Here is an 8,257-nt window from a genome sequence, read left to right on the forward strand (position 1 = left end):
CCGAACACCTCAAGGGCCCATCCCCCTCACCCCGAACACCTTGAGGGCCCATCCCCCTCATCCCGAACACCTGGAAGACCCATACCCCCCACCCCCCGTCCCCCTCACCCCAAACACCTCGAGGACCCCATCCCCTCTCAATGCCTGTAAAAGCAGTCATACAGCTAAGCAGACGCTATGACGGCTTTTATATTGCAGGGAATCACCAGCTGAAAACAAAGATACAGTATGTGGATGATGCCTGCAGCTGCACTCGTCACCCCGATAACTCCACTGAAAGTCCAGGGCGTCATATGACAGCGACCCGGGGGAAGTGATTATTAGGGCTAACCCCTAAGCCTCTGTGCTGCCCTTATGCGGCCTCTGTTCTCTAAGGCCCACCCCCACTGAGTGGAGTAAATCAGTTCTGTCCACTTAAAGCGCCTCCAGAAGAAATCCAAACTTATCCTAAACTACAATCTATATATATAACACTCCAACACACACCCAAAGAATAACGCCCACCTCGAAAACATATACAAACTTATCCTAATCTACAATATATAACACTCCTATAATAAAACACACCCAAATAACAATAAAGAGGGGTACAGTGGTCCCCAAATTAGCAACACAAAGGAGCTAAATATTCCATTCACCCTTAGGTATAAATCCGTACCCCATGGGAGGGCTGTGTTTACCGGAATGGGGATGCACAGCTGTTCCCAGCATCCCATGTAGGCAGTCCCATTGCTGTCAACTGGGTTGCAGCAGCTGTACCCAATGTGACATCTGTGTGGGTGCCGATGCATGGCCCCGAACGCACCCAGGGTGCGCCCGCGCAACTGCACCCGCATGGATGTCCTTTTTGGTATTAACTCAGCCCCGACACAGGGTACAGATTCATACACCCCTTGTGAGTAAGGCCTTGGACTTCTCCATGAAGGACCTCACTGGTGGGAAAAGTTCTCATTTCTCCAGCAGAGAAAGCCTAAAGAAAGCTGGAAAGACTCCTCCCGCCTCTGAAGGCAAAAAGAGTTCCAACCTCCCCTCATAGCCGGTCCAACACGCGCCTCAAAAACATACTGGCCTTCAACCGCCTCTCATAGCCGGACCAACACACACCTCAAAAACATACCGGCCTCCAACCTCCCCTCATAGCCGGTCCAACACACGTCTCAAAAACATACAGGCCTCCAACCTCCTCTTATAGCCGGTCCAACACACGCCTCAAAAGCCTACCGGCCTCCAAACTTCACAACATAATCAATTACTTAATGTAGATCGACAATACATCAATCAAACATAATCACCTGTAAAAAAGTGCCTGAGATGTTGGTTGTAAACAGCCTGCTAGGCCTGTGGGAAACCAAACCAAGTCTTTCAAAAACTGCCTCATATCCAAGAGTTGCCAAATGTAGACATTAAGCTTTAAGATTAATCAAAAATTTCACATTCTAAAGGGAAAGGTAGTACAAGGGGTAGGGGGAATATGGAAGAGGGAGAGAGGGAGGAAAGGAGAGGGGGGGGGTTGGATGAAAGAAGGGTGATGAGGGTTGGGAGGAACCCTCACACCCCTTTATTTCCCCCAACCCCCCCCTTTCTTTTCCTCCATCTCTCACTCTTCCATACTCCCCCTCCCCCTTGTTCTACCTTTCCCTTTAGAATGTGATATTTTTCATTAACCTTAAAGCTTAACCTTAAAGCTTCTGCAGAAGCCGCAGAAAGGGAAATCGAGTGCTGATGGGAAGTCCCTCCAGTTACTGGAGTGGCAGCCGCCACCAGTGTAGGGACCTGTGTTGGTACAGTTGTACCTGGTCCCTGGGAGAGTTCCTCAGACTTTTTGTTAAGTCTTCTTCTAGGAACAGCCAATTGTCTTGTTTGTTCTGCTGCATTGCTAGTTGGTGATTTTCGAAGCTCCAAAAACAAAATGGAGGCCTGATGGGAGGACCCTCCGGTTACTGGAGTAGCAGCCGCCACTAGTGTAGGGACCTGTGTTGGTACAGCCGTACCTAGTCCCTGGGAGGGTTCCTCAGACTTTTTGTTGAGTCTTCTTCTTGGAACAGTCAATTTTCTTGTCTGTCCAGCTACATTGATAGTTGGTTATTCAGAAGCTCCAAAAACTAAAATGGAGGGCTGATGAAAAGACCCTCAGGTTACTGGAGTGGCAGCCGCCACCAGTGTAGGGACCTGTGTTGGTATAGCGTTACCTGGTCCCTGGGAGGGTTCCTCAGACTTTATTTGAGTCTTCTTCTAGGAACAGCCAATTGTCTTGTTTGTCCAGCTACATTGATGGTGATTCAGAAGCGCCAAAAACAAAAAAGGAGGCCTGATGGGAGGACCCTCCGGTTACTGGAGTGGCAGCCACCAACAGTGTAGGGAGCTGTGTTGGTATAGCCGTATCTGGTCCCTGGGAGGGTTCCTCAGACTTTTTTGTTGAGTCTTCTAGGAAAAAGCCAATTATCTTCTTTGTCCAACTACATTGATAGTTGGTGATTCAGAAGCTACAGAAAGGGAAATATAGAGCTGATGGGAACTGATAGCTTTCATATTCTGTCTCGCTCACTGGGGTAGTCCTGCCTTGTGAGCTGTGTCTGCAGTAAATACTGCATACATCTGCAATAAAAAAGAAGAATCAGATTTAGCACCTTCACCTACATTATATATATATTTAACATCAAATTACGGAGAGAAAAGTTCAAAATTCCAGTGCAAGGGACAATAAATAATCCCAACATGACAGGGACACAATGATGACTAATGTTGGCCTTCATATAAAAATGTTGGTTGCCTGGCAGTTATACAGACCCACTAAAATGAATTGAGTAAAAAAGGGGACTGATTCTTCACTTTCGGGTGAGGTGGAGTAATCTGCAGTGCATCTGTTTCTTATTATTAAACACCCGGCCTCTTTTATTGTATTCCCTTGAAATGTTGTGGTGGATTGATATAGAAGAAGCTGGGACCGGGAACCGCTGCATTGTAGATTACTCTGCCGCACCCCAAAGAGAAGAAATAGGGGTGACCCCTCATCATTGTTCGTGGCAATCCCTATACATGTGTACATGGGGGGGGGGGCCTCATCAATGGTCCTGGCAATCCCTATACATGTGTACATATGGGGGGGTGAACCCTGATCAATGGGAAAGAAGGATCCAATGAAAGGGTTTCAGTTATCTTGTAGCTATCAATAGTTTTCAAAGAATTTTAGAACAGAAGGGGATTTTAATGGTGCCAAAACACACAAAAAAATATTTTGTTAATAAAAACATCTTTATTGGAGTCCAAAGTGTCCCATCTGATAACAAATAGAGATCATGCACCCATCAGCAAGACCAACATACACATAAGAAGGGCCTGAAGATCAAACCTACCAAAACTCACTGCATCTGTCAGAACAAAGTTCTGCCAGTACTGCCAAATCGTATCCCCCCCCCCCCCCCCCATTTTAAACCCTTTAACTGCCAAGTCAAATGTTTTTCCTTTCATTTATGAACCACTTCACTGCCAAACCATATTTTTTTCATTTTTTTAACCTTTCTTTGAAAGTTTTTTTAAGTTTTTGCTTTTTTAAACTCTTTTAGCGCCAAACCAAATTCTTGTCTTTTTTTTTTTTTTAACCCTCCCCCTCCCCGTTTTTAACCCTTTCACTACCAAACCAATAGGTTTTTATTTTCCAATTTCTCCCCCATATGTTAAAGTATAAATAAAGAAAATCCTGTTTATTGTTCGTGCTGGGTGGAGTGGAAGGGGATTAGGACCCCTGTCAGGTTTTTATTGCTGTCTGCGCCCCCTTTAGGGAGATTCATTCTCTTCAACTGCCAAATCAAATTTTTTTTTCCTTCAGTTTTTAACCCTTTCACTACCAAACTATATTGTTCATTTGTTTCAACCCTTTAACTGTCAAACCAAGTAAACCCTCCCCTCCCCCTACACGCACACATTTTAACCCTTTCACTGCCAAATCATTTTTTTTTCCATTTCTCCCTCATATGTTAAATTATAAATGAAGGAAAATATTTTTATTGTTGGTGTTTTTATTGTTTATTGTACAATGTCGGTGATTCGCAGGAATCAGACACATTGCCGCAGTACAACTGCGGTGGCTGGTCCTTAAGAGGTTAAAGTTCATGTGCGTGTAAAGGCAGGCATCCCAATACTTTTGACAATATTGTGTATGTGTGAATATAAGTTTTTTGTGAGTGTGTGACTGAGGGTATGACAAAAACATCTTTATCCCCCCCCCCCCCCCCCTCCAATGTCCATCTACAAAAAGACGTAATGGGATCCCAAAATCTGGAAAGGTAGAATCTGGACTAAAGAAGGATTCCGGAAAGTGATCAGACTGTAGTCTGTTTTTAATTTTCAGCGGGGCTCTGAGACGGGCGGACAGTCTGATCCAAGCATTGTTTGCTCGTTGCACAGAGAGAGCCCCAGCGGGAGCATTTAGGGAGAGTCGGGGTTACAGTGAGGTCAGTCTGAGACCGTGTAGTAATGTGTGGACTTTGGCTGCGTTCCCCTGCTGTACATTACGAGGGGCGCACACTGGGGGGGGGGGGGGGGAGATAAAGTTACTTCTTCCTTTGTTCCCACAGACTTGCAAATCCCCACCCCAGTCAGACACAATACTTGTCCTAGGAACTGTGCTTGTGATACTGTGGGATCGATTTGTAAAAAACTTGCATAGCAGTTCACCAAATGAAAGTGCATGAATATTCATTCTGTGGGGGTGGGGGTAAAAAAAGCAAATGCAATATGATGTACACCCACAAAGCCCCAATAGTCTCTATAGTAAGAGCAGCCTCAGCCCAGGCTCCATTCAGGCCACCCCCCCATGTGTTTTGCCCTTCCCACGAGGCTTAGTCATAGACCTCCATGACTAAGCCCCGTGGGCAGGGCGAAACGCGTCGGTGAGATGTGGCCAGGATGGAGCCTGGGCTGAGGTTGCTCTTACTAAAGAGACTGTTGGGCTTTCTCTCTGTGCAGCACCTACTGTGTTCTATATCTTCATAGTGCATTCATCGAGCCGAGATGGGCATGGGCTGTCCCCTAGCCTGCAGCCTCAGTGGGAGCCATCGGATTTGGATAGACAGGAGCCTTGAGTGGCATCCCTTAATCTTTGGTATGGTGCACACCCTAATCACCATGTGTTGGGCAGATTTCGCCTGCTGCTTGGCTGCAGAGAAAGGGACTGAGGAAACTCTGTCCTCAGCCCCTTTCTCTGTCTGAAAAGTGAGACATCAGGGGTCTAACTGATATTTCACTAAAGCCCCCCAACAGAGCTCCTAAAAAACTGTAAAAAAACAATAATACAAAATTATTGTTAAAAAAAATTGTGAATAATAATAAAATTGGAAAAAAGTAATAATAAAAAAAATATAAAAAATAGACTACCACTACTACTGACATCCACTGCTCTACATATATACACATGCATGTGTGTTTGAGCTTTGGGGTGCACACCCTAATGCAATAGGCTACGCACACCTATGGTTATTAAAGGGGTTGTAAAGGTAAACATTTTTTCACCTTAATGCATTCTATGCATTAAGGTGAAAAAACTTCTGACAATACCGCCGCCCCCAGCCCCCCCATTTTACTTACCTGACGCCTCGAAAGTCAGCTTCTCGTTCCCGACATCTATTCCTCCGCTCACACTGGCCGCTGATTGGCTACAGTGGATGGATTGGAAGCAGCGCAGCCATTGGCTCGCGCTGCTGTCAATCACATCCAATGACGCGGCGCGCTGGGGGGGCGGGGCCGAGTGATACAGTGAGCGGCTATAGCCGCCGGCTGTATCACGGGAGCGCGCCCGCAAGCACTAACCACCATGCGAGGGAGCTCGCATTAAGGTGGTTAATGCTTGCGGGGAGGAGCTGAAACAGCCGCCGAGGGACCCCAGAAGACCAGGTTCGGGGCCACTCTGTGCAGAACGACCTGCACAGTGAAGGTAAGTATAACATGTTTGTTATTTTTTAAAAAAAAAAAATTTTACCTTTACAACCCCTTTAAGGTCTTTCCTGTGCTGGTTAAATTTTTTTCTTTGATTTAAAATGGAAAATACTGCATTTGGCCACTAGGTGGCCTTAAGTATCTTAGGAAATGCATGTGATTCTTAGCATCATCTAGTGACAAAATGTGGAATTTTCTGTTTTAAATAAAAAAAAAATAAAATAAAATTGTCCATCTGCCCAGTAGGTGGTGCTAAGTATCATGAGAAATTCCTATGATATTTAGCACCATCTAGTGGCCAAATGCATGTTTTTTGAAGTTTTAAATCAATAAAAAACATTCGCTCAGCACAGAATAAAGCCTAATAGCATTTTGTTTTGCCCTAATCACACAGAACGAATGTACATGCACTTTCACTTGCCAAATTGCTATGTGAATGTTTATAAATAGACCCCAGGATTGTTCTATCTTTTTGCTAGCATAGATTGAGACTCCCATGTGTCACCAGGTCAGTGGCCAGTTCCAGGGGTGTCCTGTTGATCTGGTTGATCTGCTTTCATCTTTGGTGCATAGTGCCGGTGACAGTTCAGTGAGCCCCAAACGAGGGGAGGGGGGCTTTGATGCAAGCTCCAACTGCCAGAAAGTGCAGTGGGAGGAGCTGCAGCAGGGGGAGGGGCAGGTCTGATGGCTCCGCCCTGTGTACATCATTGAAGTTTTTTTTGTTGTACATAACACACCACCGATCCACAAGGGGTTAAGCTCTAACAGCAGTGGTCAGTCTCCTGTAATGGTATTTAACAGTCACTTATAACATTGTTGTAGCTTCTCACATCTATTGAGACATACATTCCCCACACATAGCAGTCTCTTGTAATATGCATCTCTTTACAGCATGTTCATGTAACCAGCACCTCAGTAAGGCATGTAACATATTTCTTTGTACAGTGACGGTCTCTTGTATCTCTCATCTCTGTACAGTGACAATCTCTTGTATCTCGCATCTCTGTACAGTGACAGTCTCTTGTATCTCTCATCTCTGTACAGTGACAATCTCTTGTATCTCTGTACAGTGACGGTCTCTTGTATCTCTGTACAGTGACAATCTCTTGTATCTCTGTACAGTGACAGTCTCTTGTATATCTGTACAGTGACAGTCTCTTGTATCTCTCATGTCTGTACAGTGACAGTCTCTTGTATATCTCATCTCTGTACAGTGACAATCTCTTGTATCTCTGTACAGTGACAGTCTTTTGTATCTCTGTACAGTGACAGTCTTTTGTATCTCTGTACAGTGACAGTCTCTTGTATCTCTGTACAGTGACAGTCTCTTGTATCTCTCATCTCTGTACAGTGACAATCTCTTGTATCTCTGTACAGTGACAGTCTTTTGTATCTCTGTACAGTGACAATCTCTTGTATCTCTGTACAGTGACAGTCTCTTGTATCTCTCATGTCTGTACAGTGACAGTCTCTTGTATATCTCATCTCTGTACAGTGACAATCTCTTGTATCTCTGTACAGTGACAGTCTTTTGTATCTCTGTACAGTGACAGTCTCTTGTATCTCTGTACAGTGACAGTCTCTTGTATCTCTCATCTCTGTACAGTGACAATCTCTTGTATCTCTGTACAGTGACAGTGACAGTCTCTTGTATCTCTGTATAGTGACAATCTCTTGTATCTCTCATCTCTGTACAGTGACAGTCTCTTGTATCTCTGTACAGTGGCAGCCTCTTGTATCTCTGTACAGTGACAATCTCTTGTATCTCTGTACAGTGACAGTCTTTTGTATCTCTGTACAGTGACAATCTCTTGTATCTCTGTACAGTGACAGTCTCTTGTATCTCTGTATAGTGACAATCTCTTGTATCTCTCATCTCTGTACAGTGACAATCTCTTGTATCTCTGTACAGTGACAGTCTTTTGTATCTCTGTACAGTGACAGTCTTTTGTATCTCTGTACAGTGACAGTCTCTTGTATCTCTGTACAGTGACAGTCTCTTGTATCTCTCATCTCTGTACAGTGACAGTCTCTTGTATCTCTGTATAGTGACAATCTCTTGTATCTCTCATCTCTGTACAGTGACAGTCTTTTGTATCTCTGTACAGTGACAGTCTCTTGTATCTCTGTACAGTGACAGTCTCTTGTATCTCTGTATAGTGACAATCTCTTGTATCTCTCATCTCTGTACAGTGACGGTCTCTTGTATCTCTGTACAGTGAAGGTCTCTTGTATCTCTGTAAAGTGACAGTCTCTGTATCTCTGTACAGTGACAGTCTCTTGTATCTCTGTACAGTGACAGTCTCTTGTATCTCTGTACAGTGAC

The sequence above is a fragment of the Aquarana catesbeiana genome, linkage group LG11, assembly GCF_042186555.1.
Source record: "Aquarana catesbeiana isolate 2022-GZ linkage group LG11, ASM4218655v1, whole genome shotgun sequence".
Classification (NCBI taxonomy): domain Eukaryota; kingdom Metazoa; phylum Chordata; class Amphibia; order Anura; family Ranidae; genus Aquarana; species Aquarana catesbeiana.